Source organism: Hippopotamus amphibius, chromosome 11, assembly GCF_030028045.1.
Source record: "Hippopotamus amphibius kiboko isolate mHipAmp2 chromosome 11, mHipAmp2.hap2, whole genome shotgun sequence".
Classification (NCBI taxonomy): domain Eukaryota; kingdom Metazoa; phylum Chordata; class Mammalia; order Artiodactyla; family Hippopotamidae; genus Hippopotamus; species Hippopotamus amphibius.
In genome coordinates this window covers 24,181,229-24,202,821 of record NC_080196.1, presented here as the reverse complement: position 1 = coordinate 24,202,821, position 21,593 = coordinate 24,181,229, and the positions used below count along the sequence as shown (strand labels likewise).

At 47.1% G+C, this 21,593-nt stretch overlaps 1 long non-coding RNA gene and 1 pseudogene across 1 annotated transcript in view; one reads left to right on the top strand and one right to left on the bottom strand.

Annotated features, from left to right (window-relative positions):
• LOC130831285 (uncharacterized) overlaps positions 1–21,183 on the top strand; it is a 40,643-nt gene extending 19,460 nt beyond the window's left edge. Inside the window, exon 3 of the long non-coding RNA XR_009048027.1 lies at positions 21,111–21,183. This is a non-coding gene — a long non-coding RNA (uncharacterized LOC130831285). The remainder of the gene's footprint in view (positions 1–21,110) is intronic.
• On the bottom strand, positions 9,716–10,090 carry LOC130831284 (60S ribosomal protein L27-like; annotated as a pseudogene).
• Positions 21,184–21,593: the final 410 nt, after the last annotated feature.

Sequence of the window (21,593 nt, the reverse complement as noted above, 5' to 3'; positions counted from 1 at the left end):
TTCCCAAGTAACCTCACCTGGGCTGACTCTCAGCCCCTCCTTGCAGGGGCCTGTGCTCCCGGGAAGCCCCGGGCAGGCAGCCCGGCTGAGCTGCCACCAGACTCCTCAGGGAAGGAGCAACAGCCCCTCACACCCCAGTGGGACATTCCACACCCCAGGCCCACGCTGACCCCGGCCAGGTGGCATGGCGGTGCCAGACAGAGGGGTCCACTGCAGAGCGTAGAAGAAACCATAGAATCCTGAAACCCTTGCTCCCTCTTCTCCCCCAGGAGACATTCCTAGTCGGTGATGCCCACCTCATCCCAGCCCAGAGCTGGAGGAGTGGGAGGGATGCAGGGCTGGGGCCCAGAGGAGTCAAGTGACAGTGGAAAGGGGGCTGGAGCCGGCTGGAATGTGAGGCTCTGAGCCGAGACTCTCAGGGGCCAGAGAGGGAAATCCCAGCCATCCAGGGACCTCCAGAGTAGTACCAAAGACCTAGTGTATCCAGCCACCCATCCATGGTCCCTAGAGCCCATCCCACATCTCCTGGATCACTCACAACTCCAGAGGCCCCCACGTCCTCCTGAGCCCCCAAAGAACCCTCTACCCCTCCCCCATTCCTGTCCTCCCATGCAGGACGTCCCTCCCCTTCAAGCCAGTGGCCTCCTGGTGCCCAGGAAAGAGAGGAGGAGGAACAGCTGAAAAAATGTGAGGCGAGGCACGTAGAAGAGAGAAGCTTCGGGTGTGCAGATCACCGGGCCACTACAGGGAAGCCCAGCAGGACCACTGTGAGCGAGGATGGGCCAGATGGGCCCCACCCCGCACAAGCTGCTGTCCCCTTCCTGGGAGATGCAGCTGCCTCTGGGCCAAGCAGGCTGGGTCAGCAGCTGGGGAGAGTGAGAATCCCCTGGGGGGTGGGGGCAGAGTGAGGGGGTGGACCAGGCCCTGGCTGTGAATCGGGCCTTGATACCACCAAGTCCACATGGGAAACGGAGGCCCAGGAGCAGGGGGAGGAGGACGCGATGAGGTAGCCCAGGGAGAAAGAGGCGACAGAGTTCAGCTGTGGGCAGCCTGCGGGATGGAGAGAGATGGGGCCGTGGTGATGGAACTCAAGAGGAGCAGGAGATAAACTGAGGCGGAGGCAGAAGGGAACTGGGGATCAGAGAGAGGAAAGGGAGGAGCGGGAGCACAGCAAAAGGTGGGAAGCTGAGTTTGGGGAGAAGGGCTGGGTGAGCGAGTAAACTGGAGTAGAGATGGGGAAAGGGTGGGGGGACACTTAGAGAGGAGCAGGTACACCAAGGGGATGCCAAACAAGGACAAAGGGGAGAAGAAGCAGTTGGAATGAAACCCAGAGATGGGAGAAGAGGAAGTCGGAGGAAGATGAGGAGAAGAGAAGAGAAGAGTAAGGGGCTGAGAAGGGAAGGGATAACTGAGGGACAGACCAGGGGAGACAGAGGCCCCAGTTCCAAAGATTGAAGTAAACATGCTTCTGAAGCCAAGACACAGAGGCCCCAGACCTTCCCTTGGATACATCCTAGTCCTCATCCCATCTGCCACACCACATCCCCCAACTCTATTCCCCATCCTTTCCCTCCTCCCCACCCCGCTGGCTCTGCCACACTCCCCTCCTCTCACACCTCCAGCTTGGACCGCCCGGTCCCTCCCCAAGAGGGGAGGGCCCAACTCCAGTCCCCACTCCTGCCCTCCCTGTTTAGCTCTGGTTTCCTCTCTCTCACCTCCAGCTCAGGGTTCTCCTGGGTCCCAGTCCCCCCAGTCTCAGGCTTTTAGGGTTCCGGCTCTGGGGCTGCCAAGGCCGCCTGGCTTTGTCCGCCCATCCGGAGCCCCGGGAGCAGCTGCCCGGGCCAGCTGCGGCGGGCTTCGATGTGACCATGGCAACCCAGCCCGCTCCCCTCGCTGAGCCTCCCGGCCCCCGCAGAGAGGGAGGGAGCAGCCAGGCCGGGGAGAAAGGGAGGGGAGGCAGAGGACTGTGAACCGCAGGGAGACCGCAGACAAAGACCCCAGACAAAGGCAGATGAAGGGAGGCAGCGAGGGAGAAAGCTGCAGCGGCTGGCTGTGACTGAGAGCTTAGGCAGCGGGCATTAGGTCCTGCTGAGGGGGAGCATCCAGGCAAGAGGGACAAACAGAAAGGAGGTGGGAGAAGAGATTAACAGTGGTCCTTAGAAGGCCCCCTTCTAGGTCCCTAACAATTCATTCCTTCCCTCAGGGTTTTGCACGCTGGGGAGAAGCAGCATACCAGTTTCCTATCTGGTGACTGCCCCCACCCCCCGCCCCCAGTTGTACCAAAGCATAGGAAGTAGCCAAGGCCAAAGGCACCCTCAGTTTTTAAGAATAATCCCAATTTCAAACATATGCTGACCTGTCCCCTCTGCAGTACAGATGTCATTGTCAGACAATGTACTCCAATTCTTGATTTGGAAAATATGCTTCCCAAAGCCAAAGGGGACTGATTAGGCTTGGAGAAAGTGGGGCCAAGAGGGAGCCGTAACAAGGCCTCACGTGAGAGGAGGCAAAGTACCCAAAAGGGGAGGAGAGAAAGCAAGGCTCTGCTGCTGAGAAGCAAAGATCAAAACTGCCACTCACCATCTAGCTCCTCTTGCTGAGCCCTACAGCTTCCCCAACCCCTCATCAGAAAGATGGAGCTAATAGTAACCCCCCCCACCCCCGCACGGGGTCTGCTGGGATGATACTGTGAGATGGCATACAGGCCCCATTGATGGAAGCAACCATCCAGACCCCACTAACACCATCTCCATCTGTTTCTTTCTCATGTGTCACTTGGGTCCCTGAGTTCCACCTCCCCATTCATTCCACAGTTATGAAGGGTGTGTGCAGGGCAGGGTTCTGGCAGTAAGAGCTGTGAAGGATACACTGAGGAACACAACCCACTCCCCATCCTCTGGGCATTTACAGTCTAGAGGGGGAGCCAGGCATGTATATGTACATTTGTGTATATATATGTGTGTTTAAATATGTATGTATATAGGTGTATGTATATAGGTGTATGTATAAATATACATATGTGTGTGTGTGTGTGTTTGTATATGTATATAATCACAGAAAACAGCCTGACCCATGCTACAGTCAGAGCTCAGAGAGGCTTGGGAACCCAGGGGAATGGCAGGCCAGGTCCTCCTGAGTAGGGGGGAGGCAAGATCAAGGACAACATCATGGAATAGTTGGAGCTGGAACTAGGTTTTAAGCCAGATAAAGATTTGCAGAAACGAAGCAAGGCCATTCCTGGCCAAAGAAGCTGAGGAAACAATAGCAGGGAGACTTAAACATGGTTATGTGAAAATGCAGCTGTGGCTGGGAGACAGAAGCTGTACGCCTAACTCCAAAGAGGCAGAGTGAGGTGGGGTAATCTCAGTAGTAGTTTCGTTTATTCTGAAGGTGAGGAGGAAGGGCCTTGGGCTTTTAAGCTGGGAAATGGCATGATTAGGTGTGTGTTATTTTAGAAGCAGTTTCTGACAGCAGCAAGTTGAAAACACAAGTGCAGGGCAACGGCTGAGGAGGAAGGAGGAGTTAATTCCACCTTTATCTTGTCCACATCTGCCTGGGCTTCTCCACCTCCACACCCCCCCACCCCCAACCAGGAATGCCGTGAGGAAATGGTGAGATCCTACAGGAAAGCACACGCTAGGTACTCTCCTGGTGTTTTCACCTATCATTTGGTTGTTTCCTTGGGGCCTCTGAGGTGGATGGCAGAGGCCTCTTCACAAAAAGGGAACCAGGCCGGGAGAGGTTGTAACTTGCCTTAGATCTGTGGCAAGCTGCTGCTTCCCACCTAGGACTTCTGGATTCCTCCGCCTCTCTCTTCCAAAAGGGGGGGTGGGGTGAGGGGGTGGGTAGGAGGGAGGTCCAAAACGGCTTCCTGAGTGGCTGGTCGAGGCAAAGGCCTGAGCCTCTTGAGTGCTGCGCGCGCTTGGAAACCCCACCTTTTTTCAGTCTTTTGTGAGCCCCACGGTCCCTGTAATGAACAGAAAGACCACTGGGGGGCGCTCGCTGCACAGATGACCAGCACTACGGTAATCACTGGAAAAAGAGAAAACCGGGAGAGAAGGAGATTCGAGCCTGGATGTGTGGACGTGGAACTGGGGGGGAGGTGGGGGGAGGTGGGGGGAGGTGAGCAGAGCTCTAGAGAGGCAGCCAGGGAGGGAGAAAAGAGAAAGGCTGTGGCGGAAGCATACGGTAGCTGCGGAGCTCATTAAGGTGAAATATCCTGACAGTCACATAGCAGAAATTGCTATTTATAAACAGAATCTTAGAATCTTCACTTGCTCTTTTCTGTCGTTCTTTGCCAAAGCCTGTGGCATTCTCAGCAACCCTTGGCCTCTTCCTGATAAGGGCTGCTGATTACTGAGCCTTGCTAGGTGCCAAGCTCTGCCCTCAGCACCTGCCCTCAGCGTTTGGCCCTCACCACAGCTCTGTGCTTTCGCATTTTGAAATACTTCCACTTTTACAGGGGAAGAAACTGAGGGTCAGAGAAGTCGAGTAACTTGCCCACAGACACATACACAGCAACTGGCACATCTGGAGTTCAAATCCAAGTCTTTTGACTCCAAAGTCAAAGCTGGACTGGAGTGTCTTAGCTCTCATTATTTGTCCAACTCTAGGGATCTGTCATAAATCCTCACCCCTTCCTTAATCGTCCTTGAAGACCTTGGGACATTGTCCTTAACTCCTCTAACTTCTTTCATATCCCAAGAATACTAGTGGCCCAAATTATTCTTGTTTGTGCACAATGTACAGAGATTGAACAATGGCTAACAATTTGTTCAAGGTCACACCGGAAGTCAAGGTCAGTGCTGGGACAGTGTTTCTCAAACTGAGGTCCCATGCATGCTCTGTGACAATTATTAAATTCCATGTTTTTGTTTCATTGGTAATTTTTTGGAAAGTATTTTAAGCATGTTCTGGATCTTAAGTAACTGATCTAGGTCCCTGCATGTGAGTGCCTGCATTTGTGTTGTGTGTTTACCTACTTATGGTCAAGTTAGCACTCCTTAAATTGTCTGGGTTGCATTTGTACCAAGTGAAGTCCAGGGGACACGTACTGAGAAAGATTTCTTCGTTATTTGAGTAGACACAAGTAGGAGGAGAACTGAATCATGCTGGGCATATCGTGTCAGCTTCAAAAGAACCAGTTAGGCAGTATGTGTTCATGTCGCCAGCAGCAACTTCATTTCAGAAAAACAACGCTATTCATCACATCAAATTACTTGTAGTTTAAATTGTCTTTCTACTTTTGTTTGTATTTATTGCAACTTTGTTTTGGGCTTATGACTGCTTAAGTACTGAAGCACAGAGAGTTCATAGTTAGCTGTGTTTGCACACATTTGTTATAAAAATAATTTAAGTCCGTGAGAAAGGGTCCATACGTTACTCAAGTTCTAGCCCTTAGTGCAGGGCTAAACTCAACCTGGCCTTCAGGAGTCTCCAAAGGAAACCTGTAATGTTGGAATCTCTGTTAAAATCCAAACCCCCACCCTCCCCCCCAAAGACCCAGTGCAAGGAAGTTATAGCCTGGGACTTCTGGGCTACTGAGACTGAGGGAGGGGAGGAGCGGTCACAAAGAGAAGAGCTCATAGGGCAGCACCTGGGGAAAACTCCAAAAAGAATTTACATGACAGAACGGAGAATTGAGGTGAGAAGGTGCAGAATGTGGAAGTGTGAGAGAGACCAGCACAGGCTTTAAGTAGAAGGAAAGGTGAATTGTAAAAGATGACTTTAGGCAGGTTTATCAGTGAGAATGCTTGTGACTGCAAGTACCAGAAAAGGCTTTTAAACAAACAAACAAACAAAAATGTTCTGGGTTTTAAAGTATCCCAGAAAAAAAGGTTCTCGGTCCATTTGGTGGCTTTATGATGTCATCAAGGACAAGCTTCTTTCCAGCTTTCTGCTTTCCCATCCTCAGTGTGTCGGGACTCATTCTCATAGACTTTGGTTGGCCGCCTCAGCTGCAGACACCACATCCTCAACAACCATGTCCAGAGGTGAAAAGCCTTTCCCAGAAGTGCCCCCGCCGACTCCCCTCTAACTACTCCCCATGTCTCACTGGGCCCAGAGCCCTACTCCTAAATACATCATGGCAAGAGGAATGGAAATGGTGTGGCTGGCTTAGAACAATCATAGTAATATATCTCTTTCAGCTGTGAAGGGACCACCTTCTCTGAATATATGGGAGGGCAGCACTGAAACAATAAATAAAATTTGTAAAAGCTTTGCCAGCAGGAAGTAGGGATGGCCGTTTTGTGAGCACCAAAAATGTCCTCTACAAAAGGCTTTCATGAGATTGGACAGGCTTTATTGAAGGGACTTGCCTGCCAAGCCAAGGGGTTTGGGTCTTATCCAGTAAGTTCTGGAAAGCATTTTCAAAAATTGAGTCTGGGCATGATTAGATTTGTGTAATGCTTTAAAGAATTATATGAAGGCAAAGTGGAATTAGAGGCAGAGGTGCCAGTAATAAGGCTCTATCTTATGTGCTTCAAATTCTACATCACATACATATCAGGAAACCAGAACTGGCACATGAATGGAGAACTTATCATGCCCGCTGGATCATAGGGGCAGCAAAAACTGCCACTCATGGAGATCTTCCACCAGGTACTTCACAGCGCTTCAGCCATGGGTGGAGCTAACCTGAGTACAAACAGGAGACTCTTAGTGCCCAACTAGGAGCCAGAACCACCCTGTGTGTGTGGGGGGGGGGGGGGGGGGGTGTCAGTCAGAGGTTAGGGTGGAAGGGGGCTGATAGTGTTTTAGTAAAAGGAGGCTCACACAAGTGCTAAATTCTGCCACTGTGCTCCTGAAACAGACCACTGTGTCCCATTTAGGATGCCAGAAGTGACAACCTGTGACTCCAAATTGTCTAATTTTAAGCATCATCCTGTAAACTACACTTCCATCTATGACACATTCATGGGTGGGGGCGGGCAGTGTCCGAGGGACATCTCATGGGTCTCGCATCTAGACTCCAGGGAACCCACTGGCAAAGGGCTTCATATGACCTGCCCCTGACCCGAGGGCAATAGTGATACAGACAAAGCGGCCCATGTCATCCTCTGCACTGCCTGAGTCCCTCCATTCCTCAAATAGTCTGCCGCCACCACACAACCACGTGGCCATCCGCTGAGGCTTGAAGTTCACATCTTGTCTCTGGAAAATAGCATTCAAACTTTGCCTGTCCACTTGCCACTGCCCACAACCAGGGGCCAGATGCAATGTATTAGTTACCTTCTGGAGGCTTTCCTCTGGCCTCAGCAGGGCTCTCACCTGGAATAAGGCTGTGCAACATGAAAACTCTGGTCTGAGGAGCAGGGGTTGGAGGTGGGACCTGGAAGAAGAAACTCTTCTGCAGAGATCTATCCTTGCCATCATGGAATCAGCCTTTTAATTCATTGAACTGACGTTATAACGTGAGTTCCAAAACATTCTACTTACAGAGTGAAATTTTTCAAATTGTGAAAGGATCTCTCATTTGATAAAAGAATAACATGATCCCATTAAGTAGCATCTTTTCTTAATGGTTCCATAGTGTATGTTTTCACATCAATAGACACTTAACAGGGGATCTGGGTTCAATCCCTGGTCAGGGAACTAGATCCCACATGTATGCTGCAACGGAGATTTCACGGGCCACAACTAAGACCCAGCGTAACCAAATGGACAAATAAATAAGTAAATATTTTTTTTAAAAGACACTTAACAGAGGGAGGGACTAAAAATTTTTTGTTGTTCCAAGCAAAAGAACAATTAGAAAGTAAGCAAGTGGACTTCCGAGGTGGCTCAGTGGTTAAGAATCCACCTGCCAATGCAGGGCACACGGGTTCAATCCCTGCTCCAGGAAGATCCCACATGCCACGGAGCAACTAAGCCCGTGTCCCACAACTACTGAAGCCCACGGGCCTAGAGCCCATGCTCTGCAACAAGAGAAGCCACTGCAATGAGGAGCCCGTGCACCACAATGAAGAGTAGCCCCCTTTCGCTGCAACTAGAGAAAGCCCATGTGCTGCAACAAGGACCCAATGCAGCCAATAAATAAACAAATAAATTTATTAAAAAGAAAAAAAAAAAGAAAAGAAAGTAAGCAAATGAAAATCTGAAATTCTAATAGTTAAAAAAAAATTATGTAGCTGGTTTTCCTGGACAGGAAGCTAAAATTCTGGGCTTCTGTTCAACTCTGGATGACCTTCAAACCAAGCAGGGGCCTCAGCTGGGTGTCTCTGGGCTGCACAGCTGGAGGGGGGTGTGCAGTGGGGAAGGCCCAGGACAGGGTGAGAGGCAGGCAAGGGGCCGGGTCTTGCACTTTATTCACTGGGGTGTTCTTCATGAGATCCTTTCCTCACCTGGAGCAAGTGCGGCAAGAACACATAGCCTTTAGGTGCCATTTGGGAACTGAGGAGAACTTTTCACCTTTGCCGAAAAGCCTGAGGAAGTTTGGTTCTGAAGGTTTTCAAGGCCAAATCCAAACAGTACCAAGTCTCCAGTATGCGCTTGGTTACCTCCTGCCAGGCACCTGCCGCCCAGGCATTGGGACTATCTCAGTTCTAAGTGACAGATGATATTCTGATATGGTTTTCTCACCCATCAAGATATAGACAAATCCCCTCCCCCCCGCACCCTTTTTTTAAATCCCTTTCTTAATCTTAAATTCCTAAGATGGAGCTCCGGACCTCATTTAGTCCTGGATTTTTCTTCCCTGCTTGTGTGTAGAAAGCCCCCAGGAGTCAGAATTGGAAGTGGGTTGTCTTTATCCGCATCTGACATGTACTTCCCTTTGCTATAAACGCCTCACTATTGAGCCATTGAATTTCCGAGTGGATGAAGAGATCGATGAGGAATTAGTGCTAATATTAACATGATTAGACTTAAATATGCATCCCATTCTGCGAAGAGAAGTGCTGAGTGTCCTGTGGGAGTCTGAGGACAACTAGAGTTGATCCCTGAGTATTAGGCTGTCTCTTTGGTTGCATCTGGATATGCTTTGGTGCTTGTGGGGTTTGGAGTCCGAGGTAAGGGAAGGTCTGCTGTGGGTCTTTGAGGCTGAGGAGGTGGGAGGAGGAGGCATGAGAGTGGTTATGAGAAGAGGGAACTGAGAAAAGTAAGAACATTCAGGGCTTGTTTTGTGCTTCTAACATTTTTGACCCTGGGGAATTTTAAAGGACTTTTTCTAATACTTATCTTAGATGAAGGAGTCATTCATTCAATAAATATCCCAAACATTGTGTAGGGGTTGGGAATAAATAGTAAATGAGACAAAGTTCCAGCCTTCAAGGAGCTTTCTGAGTTTGTTTTTTGGCCCCACAAGGACAAGATGGAAATCCCAGGACAGGTGCTTTGACTGAGGCCCCAGGGAACACCCAACGCCCAGATGTGCGGAGAGAGACACAACTCCCAGCAAAGGCAGAATTCCTTTAAAACTCTGCTGATTGTGAGGAATAAGTCAAAATGGGAAACCTGCAGGATAACATCCTGGCTCATTTCTTTCTTTCTTTTTTTTTTTAAATTTTTGCCACACCACATGGCTTGCGGGATCTCAGTTCCCTGACCAGGGATTGAACCCAGGCCATAGCAGTGAAAGTGCTGAATCCCAACCACTAGACCACCAGGGAACTCCCATTGGCTCATTCATTCTTTTTTTTTTTTTTTTTTTTTGGTATTTTTTTAAATGACTGAAACAAAACAGACCTAAAACCAAAGCTTCTGGAAGAAGCATTTATTCTTGCTGGTCTTGTATCTCTCCTCAAACTTGACCTTGGCCTTTCATCAGACCTTGCGATAGAGAGCAGGGTCTCTGAAGACATCCTTGTTGATGACAGTTTTGTCCAAGGGGATATCCACAGAGTACCTTGTGGCTATGAGGTGATTATAATTATAAACTTTCACAAAAGACTTGATCTTTGACCTCTTGGTGATTTTCTTCTTACCCATGGCAGCTGTCACTTTGTGGGGATAACGATCAATTCCAGCCACCAGAGCATGGCTGTAGGGTCGGTCTGAGGTGCCATCATCAATGTTCTTCATGATGACTGCTTTGCTAGCGACTGGCCAGGACTAGAACCGTCTTCCTGGGTTTCGTGAACTTGCCCATTTCCGCAGCAACTACTCGGGCCTGGCTCATTTCTTATACAAAGGAAAACACTGAGGGTTTGCTGAAGAAAGGAGGAGAAAGCAGTACAATGGGAGTCATGTTGCAAAAATGTAAATTGCTCCCTGGTGATTGCTAAGATCTCGATGATCTAACAAAATGGTGTATAAGGCAGAGCAAACACACCCTTGTGATAAAGCCAGAAATTTCACCCACAGTGAAAGATGCTACCAGAGGCAGTGCCAGGGTGGGTCGGGGAGGATTGAGATTGGTGTCTGGAAAATTAGTCGGGAGCCTACTGAAACTGTTTCAGTGAGTGGTGCTGAACGTTTGAATGAAGACAGCCGCCAAGGGGCAGGTAGGGACAGACAGGACACAGATTTCAAGGCAGGAAGGACCAAGGTAAGGGGAGAGTGAGGAAGGTGACTGTGTTCTTTCCTCACACACCATGTAGCCTTGCCATGGAATGAAGACCCCACTTCAGTCCAACTTTTCTACTTCATAGCAAAAGGAAAACATTAAAACCCAGGAAATGGAAACCCTCATCTATGGCTGAACTGAAATTTGGGGGAAGAGCTCAAGTAGAAGCCAAGTCTTCCTTCCCTCATCCCACCCCTTCCACTGGTGCTCCTTAGAGCCAGGCAGGCCCTTTCCACACAGCTGGGCCTGGGCCACACCCCCTCCAGTGAACCAGAATCCCAGGGCTGGGACCACGGGCTGTTCCAGGTCAGTGCACAAGCTTCTCTTCCTGCCACGACCATGACAGCACATCCTGTCTGGACCACAATTTTCCTCTGTTTCATAACTGCAATACTTAATTGCAATACATTACATATTCCTACTGATAATTGGAAAGGCACTGAGTGTTGGATGGAGAACTATGTGTAAACAAAATCCTTTTTCATAGGCCCATTAGAGGTAATAAACTAGAACTAATTTGTAAACATCTCATTGAAACTGCAGGAGAGGGAGGCCTTTGGAGGCTGCTCTCCAGTAAAGAAGGGTTAATGGACAGTCATTGTTCAGTTAACAGTTACCAATCTAAGTTTTGTAAAATTGATCATCTTTTTATGAGTTTATTTTAGTAAAAATAAAGAATATTTTTAACATAAAAAACAAAATCTTAAAATTAAAAAAAATTGTGGTAAAATACACATAACATGAAACTTATCTTTTTAAGTGTACAGTTCAGTAGTGTTAAGGACATTCACATTGCTGTGTGACCATCACCACCATCCATCTCCAGAACTCTTCATCTTGCATGACGAGCTCTGTACCCATGTAACAGCAACTCCCCATTGCCACTTCCCCTAGCCCCTGGCAACCACCGTCCTACTTTCCCTTCTCTATGAATTTGACTACTTCTCTTTTTTTTAAATTTAATTTTATTTTACGCGTATTTTGTTTGTCTATTTATTTATCTTGGCTGTGTTGGGTCTTTGTTGCTGCACGTGGGCTTTCTCTAGTTGCAGGGAGGGGGAACTACTCTTCTTTGTGGTGCGCAGGCTTCTCATTGCGGTGGCTTCTCTGGTGGAGCACAGGCTGTAGGCACGTGGGCTTCAGTAGTTGTGGCTCCCGGGCTCTAGAGAGCAGGCTCAGTAGTTGTGGCTAACAAGTTTAGTTGTTCCACAACATGTGGGATCTTCCTGGAGCAGGGATTGAACCCGTGTCGCCTGCATTGGCAGGCAGATTCTTAACCACTGCCAGCAGGGAAGTCCCTCTTCTTCGTTTTTTTTAAATTTCCTAATTTTGTTTTTATTTATTTTTTGACTGCACCATGCAGCATGTGGGATCTTAGTTCCCCAACCAGGGATCGAACCCATGCCCCTTGCAGTGGAAGCAAGGAGTCTTAATCACTGGACCACCAGAGAAATCCCTTGACTACTTCTTTTTTTTTATAATTTTACTTATTTATTTATTTATTTATTGGCTGCATTGGGTCTTTGTTGTTGCACGTGGGCTTTCTCTAGTTGCAGCAAGCAGGGGCTATTCTTCGTTACGGTGTGAGGGCTTCTCATTGTGGTGGCTTCTCTCGTTGCAGAGCACGGGCTCTAGGCTCTCGGGCTCTAGAGCACAGGCTCAGTAGTTGTGGCGCCCGGGCTTAGTTGCTCCGCGGCATGTGGGATCTTCCCAGCCCAGGGCTCGTATCCATGTCCCCTGCTTTGGCAGGCGGATTCTTAACCACTGTGCCACCAGAGAAGTACCCTTTGACTACTTCTTGTAAGTGGAATCGTACAATATTTGTCTTTTTGGTGGCAGCTTATTTCACTGAACATAATATCCTCAAGGTTCACCCATGTTGTAGCATGTATTAGAGTTTCCTTTCCTTTGAAGGTTGTATAATATTCCATTTTATGTATAAACCACATTCTGATTATTCATTCATTCACTGATGGACTCTGGTTGCTTGCATTTTTAGCTATTGTGAACAGTGCTTCTACGAACATAGGTGTATAAATCTCTCTCTGAGACTCTGCTTTTGATTATTTTGGGTATATCCCCAGAAGTGGAATTGCTGGATTGTATGGTAATTCTGTTTTTAATTTCTTAAGGACCCACGACACTGTTTTCTATAGTGGCTCCACTATTTTACATTCCCACTAGCAGTGCATAAGGGTTCTAATTGCTTCATACCCTTGCCAACACTTGTTACTTTCTGTTTTGACAGTAGCCATCCTAATGGTGAGGTGGCATAAAACCTTTTTAGGAGGTAGGTTTACTAAAGATTATTATCTCTCCTACCCCTAACTTTGTATAAAGTCCTAAATTCCTTAATCACAATATTTTCATCCAAGGAGATTTTTAGGAACATAACACCCATGGTTAGAGAAGGAATACTCTATTGTCATCTTAAAGTCTTTACCAACTAGAAAGGTAAAATTTGGATTCTGTTTGAACTTTCATTATTAGTGAAATTGAACTTTTCACTAAATCGTTACTTTTGGTTTCTCTGTTGTGAATTGTTTGTGTCTGAATTTCTCACATGGTACAAAAATAAAATAGAAATAGCTATTGAGTGCTTTCTATGTGCCAGCTACTATTATAAGAGCTTTACGTGTAGTAACATAGTAACTCGGTTAATCCTGACCCACCATGAGTCAGGCACAATTATTATTTTATGGCGGGAAACAGAAGCATGGAGAGGTCAATGAACTTGTCCGAGGTCCTACCTGGGGGTCTGGATTCAGAGCCTGTGTCCTTACTTACAAAATGGCCAATATTTTCTTAATTTATTTGTTTGCTTTTGATATTTTTTCCATTAACTATAAAAATGAAAACCAAATTGTGGTTAAATTTATCAGTATACTCCTTTCTTTTATTTAACCATTTTATTCTTTTGGCCTGCTTAGAACATCCTCTTCTTTTCAGATAATAGAAAATATTTGGATTTTTGGTGTATTAGATGTTCACATATGTATGTATCTTCCCAAATAATCATTTCTCCCAGACTATTTATTGAATTATATTTTTATTCCATTGTTTAGTGATGGCACCATTCTGCTGGTCTTTATTTCCTAATTGCTTGTTTTTTTAAACGAACATTATATGTTTAATCATCTCTTTGAGGATACTGAAGTCTCTTTCTGGTTGTTCTGTTCTTTTCACTTCATCTGTCATGACTCTGTCTCTGGAGTGCTGGTGTTGCTGGCTACCTTCTTCAGTGTTAGTTTTTGTGTATTTTGGAATTTTAGTTTCCAGGTTCATTTCCAGGTTTTCTTTCTCCCTTCTCTGGTTTCCTGGACCAGCAGAAAATGGGCTTCCAAGACTGTCCTCGGTTCCTCCCATACCTCTGTCTTCAACCTGACCCCCCTCTCTCCACAAACAGCCCCTCCCCTTACCTTCTCTCAAAGTTTTTCACCTCCTCATGTCTGGTCTGCGCTGACCTGACCCCTCTTACCCCAGGATTAACAAATCCCTGGCCTCCTCTTATATTTTTGAGGTTATCACAGTGGCCTGGCCAGTCTCTTAACCAGGTTTACTGAAGGGAATGGAGAGTTTGGAAACCGTGGTGTGGGCTGGGGGAGGAAGAAAGCTCTTGGGGAGATAGTGTAAGTGTTTTCCTTTGGTTGTCACTAAGTGTTAAAAAAAAAAAAAATCAGACACTTACAGCACAGTAAGGGTTACCCTCCAGCCCTGGGCCCCAGTGGATCCCTGTAGCAGCCGGGTGAGGAGGGGTGGTGCTGCCCTAGGTAAGGCCAGCTGTCAGCATCTATTTGCCTGAGGGTTGACAGGCTTCACGCATAGAACTCACCCAAGCAGAAGCAGCAGCCAAGTACAATGAACTTGACCCAATAAAAACAGTCTTGAATATTAAATTTTAAGTGCCCTGTTTTTGCTCTGTGTGTGTGTGTTTGGTTTTTGATCTTGCATCAGGCTGTAAATTCCTTGGTTGCAGAGACCACATGTATCGTGTTCACCATGTGACTAGCATGGACGAGGAATTCAGGAAATATCTGTTGACTGAAAGAGTAAATGGATGTTGTTTGTCACCATCCCTAGTCCAGTCCTGCCTCCATCCCAGGCAGGAAGAGGGCTGAATGTCAACCTGGAAGCTGTGGTCCTACAAGCTCTGCAAGACCCTGGGGCTACAGACGTTGCTTGGATGTCCCACTAATGAAATGGATCACAAAAGAGAGGAAAGGCCTCTCCCCACGGGGCATAGACACCCCACGGCCCCTGCAGATCTGGTGTCTCAAGGGCTCCGGTTCAGTGGGTGTGATGTTCAGCAGGAGACGGAGACAGTTACCATATACCTGGATGGCTAGCTTCACGAGCACATGTGAGACCTCCCTCAGATCCCCAGAAATACTTAGGCGGAGAAGGGCACTTGGCAGGGGTTGGGAAGAGACACTAAAATTTAGGTTATTACCTTAAGATGAACCCATTGGCATATCCTGGTAGGCTAGTGAGACCCAGGGAAACTCAGGTTACATTTTTGAACCCAACCTTGAAATACTGCTTGCACCACCGACTAATTAATACCGCTGGGATGAGAACCCCTCGTTCTGTCAGGGATCGTGGCGGTGACAGTGGCTTAGGTGGAGTCCTGCGGCAGGCGGCCTTGGGTGAGGCAGGCTGGACGTTCACACAGAGGGAGAACAGAACGCAGTTTCACTAGAGCTTCTGGGCATGTTAATTCCTCTGTGATGCCCTGTAAGATATGAGGTAAGTGGGTGGGGTTGGTATTTGGAAAGCAGACAAGACAAATGAGCTCTAATTCAAGACAAATGAGCTTCTAAAGGGTTTGACTCTCTTCTTCAATAAGAGGAGACTCGTGAGGGCAGGGACCAGAGCACCTTTACAGTGCCGGGCCTGGGACTATCCCCACAGAGGTGGGACCATAGATGGGAGTAGGAAGGGGGTAGCTCTTCAGCCTCTTGGGGAAATCTGAGACAGGCTTGTCCTTCCCTTCAAACCCAGGGAAAAGGGCTTCACCGTATCCTTCAGAGAGTTTAATGTGTGTTCCCTGTAGTGTGGAGGAGAGGATGAGCTGGTGGCTGGCTCATTCTGGAAAAAAAACACAAAAAAACAAAAAAGCAACCAGACTGGCTAGCTTTCCTAATGGTGGAACAAGAGAGGTTACTGAGCTGAGAGGCTGCCAGCCTTCCCAGATTCCAGCCCTGGATCTGTGATATCTCCTGTGGACCAGATGTAGGGCCTGACACAGGGTGATGTCAGATCCTGTCCAGAGCGTCACCTGGAGGGCCTGGTGAGCCTAACAGAGTCCTGCCAGACTCGTGGAGTCCGGAGGAAGAAATATACATGAGCAGCCTAAGAAGGGCATTTGCTCACATCAAACAATCAGGGAGTGTGAAATCGTAGCAAAGGGAAGGAGTGATCACCTGAAGAACCCATAAAAGTGCCTAATGAAAGGAAGGATCAGCTAGGCCTGAAAACCCAGGGAGTACTTACGCCCTCACAGGAGTTCTAGCCAAATAAGTTCTCTCCAGGCCCCTTCGGCCCCTCCCTCTCACCATTCTAACCCTGTTGGGGTCCAAGGTCCAAGGTAAGTTAGGAAGATGATAAAGGAAAGACAGAAGCATGCATACGGGCTGACCTGGGTAGTTAGTATACAGTTGCAGCTGCTGGGGGGAAAATACTGTATGGTAAAAAGAGACAAAAGTTAAAGTATTTCTCACAGAGTATTTCAAACATAAGGACTCCTGAGCTGGATGGAGTAATTCCACCTTGTTGGGGACCCTGTGTCCTTCTTGCTCCCTAGAATGCTGCTCCCACCGGAAAGGTTGAAAGGACCCATCACCACGTCCGCTGGGTCCTTATTCCAGCCAGCGGGAAGAGGGAGAGGGGAAGGGGAGCACCACCCCCACCACCCAGAGCATTACCTAAAAGTTCCACACTCACTTTACTCAGACCCTGTTGCCTAGAAGTTAGTCACATGGTCACACCTAACTTCAAGGGATGCTGGGAAATGTAGTCTTTATTCAGGGTAGCTACAAGTCCACCACCAAAAATTTGGGAGTTTTCAGAGATTACCTTTTATTTATTGATTTGGCATTTTGCAGAATATTAATTTTTAAATTTTCCTTTGATTTCCTTATTAATGAATATGCACCTACTGCTTATTTATGATATTTTTCTCATGAGGAAAATAAAAGAAGGCAAAAGGATTCTGAAGATTAGAACTGTGTTGGGGAATGCTGAGTCCAATATTTATGTGAAATTTTAAATAAATTTTCCAGCATTCTGACAATAAAAAAAAATTGGGAGTTTTATTAGTAAGGAAGAAGAGGGAACTGAGTATTGGGGGACAATAGCAGTTTCTGCCACAAAGCAAGAAATGGGAAATGAGAAGTCACTGCACTCTTCAATTCCCAGTGAGGGCAGCTGGTCTGTTTATGGCACAAAGAAAGGGAAGAAGCCTTGAGTTTAAATAAAGTTTAAAGTTTTTACCATTACATGAAACCAGACCATTTAATTACTGAATTTTGGGGGAAATGATACCAGGTGACCTTTGATTACACACAAATGACCAGAAAGATCATGGAACCTGTTTTAAATGTTCATCAAGAAGCAGAAGGAGAATGAGCCCCACAAAATGGGTTTAAAGGGACAAAGAGAAGTGAAAATAAAATTGCTTCCTGATCTCACCTTCTATTAGAATAGGTTAGGCTGTAGTAAAAACAAAACAAAACAAAAACACCTTAAAGTTTCAGGGGCTTAACATACTGCAAGTTTACTTCTTATATAAAACTGCTGGGAAGCTTTGCATTCCCAGGGCAGCTTTCCTCCCCATGGTCTGTCAGGAACTCGGACTGACAGTGGCTCTGCCAGTTTCAACTTATGGCTTCCAAGGTCACCTTGGGTGTCAAACTCCCCGTCAGTCAGGAGAAGGGGGAAGAGCAAGGAGGAGGAATGTGGGAGGTTTTTAATAAACCAGGCCTGGAGTTTGGTATGTACACTTCAGCTCACATTCCATTGGAGATAACTTGGTCTCCACTGGAGATACCTTGGTCATGTGACCAAACCTGTTTGGAAGGGTGTCTGGGAAATGTAGTCTGTGTACCCCGAGAAGAGAGGAGTTTGATGTGTAGCTGGTGGTCTCCACCATTATGCCCCATGATTTTTCTTACTCAGTGTATAGTTGAAACAATGTAATGGTTATAACGAGTCACCAAAAATCCAAAGCCTTTGGACCAAAGATGATTTCTCATAGTATTGTGCCAGGTCTAGAGAATTAACCACTTAATATGCTGGCTGGAACTTTCCTCTAAGACACTGAAGGAGTAACAGAGTCATGAAAGGAGGAAGAGAAGGAGGCTGGTACAAAGCTTCTGGGTCCTGCACCAGCAATATCCCTGGCATCAGTGCAGACTGGGCTGTGAGGCAGGATGCTTGGGGTGGCACATACACAGGGTTTAGAATTGTGGAGAGCTCCAGAACCATGCCAGTAAGTTTCACAGCAAATGTTAGATTGCAAAGAAGAATTCCATGTGTAGGTGTTAAAGATCTCTTCACAGAAAGAGGAAAAGAAAGGGACCCTTGGGGAGCTCCCTGGTGGCCTAGTGGTTAAGATTCTGGGCTTTCGCTGCCAGTGGCCTGGGTTCCATGCCTGGCCAGGGAACTGAGATCCTGCAAGCCATGCAGCCAAAAAAATAAATAAACAAAAAGCAAGAGAGAAAGGGACCCTCACATGAAAAGATGGCAGTTCTGGCTCACCCCTTCAAGTCAGGAGCAGTGGACGTAAGCAGTCCACCCATCTCCCACGATTAGTGACAGCAAGGAAGAGAGAACAAAAAGAGGAAACTAAAACATCTGCAGGAACTATCAGGAACTCAGGCCAGGGGTGTAGTGCTCTCAGTAAGGCTGAGGACCCAACGCCTCAGAGCAGCATCCAGGCAGTGGCTTTAAAGTCTGCCACGACTAATGGGGCACCAGCCCCACTAGGGGAGCGCTGGACCTGTTGTCTAATTGCTGTTGTGGTCAGGCTCGCTTTTTCCTGGCAAAGTGAAACAATGCTATGAACAACTCCTAGTAACCGAGAAAATAATGATCTTCTGAAAGATCTAGAAATAGCAGGTGGCCATTAGTACCAGCCGTCAGGATCTTTTTAGGATCAAGCATCATGGCCATCACCAAATACTAGAGGCATGGGAAAGTGTGACCCAATGATACAGGTTTTATGAAACAGCTTTCCATGCCAAGTGCCCAGAACTCTTCAGAGTCTTCCCCTGGCAACTTTAAGGGAGCCACCGCCCAGCAGCAGGAGTGTGAGTGGGGCTCGCCCTGCCTCTGTAGCTCCAGACCAGCTTGCGCCTGTCATGAATGATGCTCCCGTGGCCTGTAGATATAGTGGCACAAACCACAGAATGTTCAGAGCAACCCTCTCCCATCTTCCATTTTGTTCCCAACCTGCTCCCCTTCCTGGTTGGTCCTGACTAGCTCCCTCTCCTACCCTAGAATTGCCTGGGAACTCGGGCTCCCTAGCTTGGCATTCAGCTCTCCCAGGGCTTATCTGGGGCCCACCTTACCAGCCCTTCCAATTTCCATTGTCTAGGGTAAGATACCCCTTCTAGTCAGCCCCTGAGGACTGGTTCAAGTCTAGACTGGTACTTCAAGCATCCTCCAAAGGGGGAGGATGCAGCACTAGTCTCCTGCATTTCTCAGAGCAGCCTCAAGACCCTCAGGCATGAGGGAAAAGCTCAAGGTAGGTAGGATTGAGCTTAGATGGGCAACCCCAGTGTTTGTAGTGGGAGAAATGAAGGACTTGAGATGGAAATCCAAAGCATGAAGGGGCAAGACTCTACTGGTATAAATAAAGCTGTTCGCCAGTAATAGAAACACCTGGCCTTGTCCAGATTGGAGTCCTGAGCTGACAGGCAAAATTCTAGGTCACAGTGACTGGCTGGCATCTTCTCCTGCCTGCTGGCTAAATTCTACTAGACATAAACACAATTCTTGGTGGAATTTGGGTACCAGATAATTCCCATGCCCATTTTTGTTTCTTTTTAGCTTCTATACTTAGACAGCAGACCAGAAAGAAACACCATGTTTTCAGCTTCACCTGAGCATGACAAGGTCCACGTGCACAAAAAGTGTCCTGTTGCTTTAAGAATCTGGAAACGTTATCAGGCTGCTTGAAGAACATCCAGGAAAGCTTGGAGGCAAGGACTGTATCTCCAGGCAGTCTTTTGAGCCAGCAGGGCTCAGATCTCTACCCTTGACTCAACCAACTGGCTGCTTAGAACTCTATAACCAGAGAGCAGTTTATGAACTCAAAGAGTGCATAATTTCCTTAATTTGTGGGCTCATAGACGTCAGCTCTCAGACTCCTGTCTCTTCTTGTCGTGAGTTACACTTCTGATCTGGATCTGGAACATCTCTGAAAGGGCATCTGCCAGCTTTCCACTATTCTGCCCTTTGGCTGTCTTTTTTTTTTTTTTGGCTAAGCCAGGTCTTAGTTGTGGGATCTCTGTTGCGGCATGTGGGATCTTTAGTTGTGGCATGCCAGATCTAGTTCCCTGACCAGGGATCAAATCCAGGCCCCCTGCATTGGGAGCGTGGAGTCTAAACCACTGGACCACCAGGGAAATCCCTTGGCTATTCTTTTTAAAAAACATACTTATGAAGTTATAATTGGCATAAAATAAAGTGCACAGATTTAAAGGGTGGACTTCAATAAGTTTTGTCAAATATATGCACCCATGACACCAGCACCACAGCCCCAAAGTTTTCTCATGTTGTTTGTAATTCCCTTTCTCCTGCCCCTCCCCACCCCTATTCCCAAACAACCACTGCTCTACTTATTGTCACTATAGACTAATTTGCATTTTCTAGACTTTGATATAAATGAAATCATACAGGATGTACTGTGGCGGGTGGACGGGGTGTGGCTTCTTTCACTCTGGCTGTCCACTTTCAAGAGACACCATTCTGATGGAAGACAGTTCATCTCAGAGAATCCTGCTAAGAGGTCAAGCCACTTGCCTGTGCAGTGGCCAGGTGTTATGAATTCTTGCTAGGCTATATAATTTCTCTCCGAGAATGCCAAGTCTACTTTCTGCTTAATGGATCTCTCTTAACCAACAAGAATAATTTGCACTGTTAAGTTTTTGCCAGAATATATAACCTTGAACATCACTCCCTCCCTCCCAATTCTTATCAAAACCTCAGTTAGGTGAAACAAAGTTCATGTAGGATTCCTTGAAGGGTATGCAGTCCCTCCAGTTCTGTGGGTTGTGTAATTACAGACATTCACTGCACTGTGAATTTGGATTGCATTGTTTTAAACCTTTATAGAATCTCTTATAATGAATTGTGCTTTGGCATTCTGCTGTCAGCTTGCAGGGACTCAATATGAATTGGGTATAATGTTAAAAAATTTATACATGAAATGGTATGATGTCTGGAATTTGTTTTAAAAGATTCCCGGGGCAGGGGCAGGGGCGGGGCGGGGGGAGTGGTATGGGTAGATTAAGTGAGTATGACCAAATTTTGGCAGTTGTTGAAACTTTGCAACGGATATGAGAAGACTCACTACCCTCCTCTCATTACTTTTGTGTAGGTTTGAAAATTATCATCGTAAGCAGAGTTTTTTTTTTTTAACACAACTCGTCTCAGGACTTAATGAAGCTCAGGTTCTTAATGTCTCAGAACAGAAGGAATTCAGCGAGAGGCAAAGTGATAGGTAAGTAGATTTATTAGTATTTTTTGTAAAGAGTTTGTAGGAAAATGGGGCACAAGAGGATGGTCATGTTGCAGGTCTCAGGCGAGTTCCTAGGAAGGGCCACCAAGTGAGGGTCCTTGGCTTTGGGCTGGAAAGAATTCAAGAACAGAGCCGTAGTAAAGTGAAAGTAGAGATACACATTCCATAGACAGGATGCAGTCTGTCTCAGAAGGTGTGCGTGGCCCCAGACTATGGGGTGGTTAGTTTTCATGGGCTAGGTAATTTCATTGGCTAAGGAGTGGGAGGGTTATTCCAACTGTTTTGGGGAATGGGCAGGGATTTCCAGGAATTGGGCCACTTTTTGGCCTTTCATGGTCAGCC